The sequence below is a fragment of the Rhinolophus hipposideros genome (genome assembly GCF_964194185.1).
Source record: "Rhinolophus hipposideros genome assembly, chromosome: 2".
In the NCBI taxonomy this organism is placed as follows: Eukaryota; Metazoa; Chordata; class Mammalia; order Chiroptera; family Rhinolophidae; genus Rhinolophus; species Rhinolophus hipposideros.
The window spans coordinates 1,565,595-1,567,558 of record NC_138048.1 but is presented as its reverse complement, the minus strand read 5'-3'; positions in this window follow the sequence as shown (position 1 = coordinate 1,567,558).

Sequence of the window (1,964 nt, the reverse complement as noted above, 5' to 3'; positions counted from 1 at the left end):
CTGTGGCTGGATGTCTATAAAATAGGAGGGAAAAAATCAATGGGTCCCCATTTCAGAAACTACTTGGATTACTTGGTGGATAGATATGTCTGTAACTATCCAACCTTCCTTGCGTTTTGGATATTTGTGAGAAGCCCTATGGAATACTCAAACTCTAGCTCATTTAGGGGTTACCTTTACTCATTTAATTATGGTATGGGAAACTCGACATTTTGAGTCTGTTTACTGTACTGCAATTGCTCCCAGGCCATAGCTACCCAATGGCAACAACATTTCTGCTGGATTCAACAAAATTGACCCTTTATAAGAAATAAAAGGGGAATACTTGGAGGATTAGGGGCTGGCCTTGGTATTCTGGGACAAGCTGAATTTGAAGTTAATGAAGAATGTCATTCATTAGAAAAAGACTTTTTACCTAAAATAGGTCACATAGAGAGAACGTTATTTCAAGAAGGAAAAGGATGGGAAGCAGCATGGAAAGACAATGAGTACTTAGCTCAATGAATAGAATGGACTTGACAGACTATAAAAGTTCATGAACAAACACACAGTGGGAACGTGTCTGTACACTAACACAACAGGGCCTATTATCTATGCTAATGCAAATGAAATCTAAAGTAGCTATGAAACAATGGCAAACTATAATGCGAGGAGAAGCCCAGGCTGGATACTTATGGGACTCTTATGGTCCCCCTGGAATTTGGAAAATTTTAGATGGAAAAATGTGATCTAAAATGTTTTATCTTAAAAACCCAGGCACCTCAGTTAGTCCTAAACTAAGATATTCAGTAGTTCAACTGGTTGTATAGGGACCATCCTTAATAACACCAGAATACTTCCAGTGGGAAGTAGATGGGCCATATTAGCAAAAGGAAATCCATCTCATTACTTGATTGTGAAATTGGAAAGGTGAATGGTTATGTTCCCAATGTACATGGAATTCTGCATTCATCCAATCTTGGCCTATCATATCTACCCTAACAAATACCAATATATGGTATATGAGAAAGGGATATTTTTATTGGAAAGGGTTAGAAAATTCTTCTGAAAATTCTTCACACTAAGTGATTCCTATTGTAATGACATCAAGTTTACTTTAAATGCTATAGAAATATGGTGTAATACTGAAATTATAAGCAAAATAACTTTGCCTGAGGTTAATGAAATCTATGATAATATTGACCAAAAATCCAATGTATTGGGAAATTAAACTTAATCCTCCCCATGAAGTCTTTCAATAGAACCTAATCAGCAAGAATTAAAATTAGAGCTTCTAGTAGAGATAGTAGAGTCTTCATTCATCTGGCATAAGATACATATGGCAGTAGACAAGGGAGGAAAACATATTAGCTTAATTTTAAAAATATGATGACACACCTAAAGGGTTATTTGTTTGGCTGGGATGTTTGTTCTCCTCAGACTCATACTTGTCTAGTATTGAACATTTTCTGTTCCAAATCAGTGTTATTGGAATACTATAGCTCTTCTTCCTAGAATGTAAAGGTATTACTAGATGCAAAAAACAAAATTTAAGATAAATAGCAAAAAACTCAGGTCATGATAGCTCAAAGGTTAGAGATGATCCAGAATATTTTAAATGAAGACATATAGGATCTGACTGCCTCCCATTCACTCGCCTTTACTTTGGAAAATTTTGGCCTTGACAGCCATCTAACATTATGGTCTTGCTCCATCACCAATGAATGATCTACCATTCAGCAAGACAAATGCTGACACTAAGACTTTCTAGGAATGAGCCTTTGTAGCACTGTGGAACCACATTATCCAACCAAAAGGCTGGTCATCAACGCATCCTTCAGATTATTTATGATGAAAGTGGAAACTGTGGGCAAAAAAGGGGCAACATGTTAAATCTGACAAGCTCAGGGGATACCTGCACCGTGAGCCTTACAAACTCGGATACTGAAAATAACCATATAAAATGGTCTGAAAATAAAAATTCT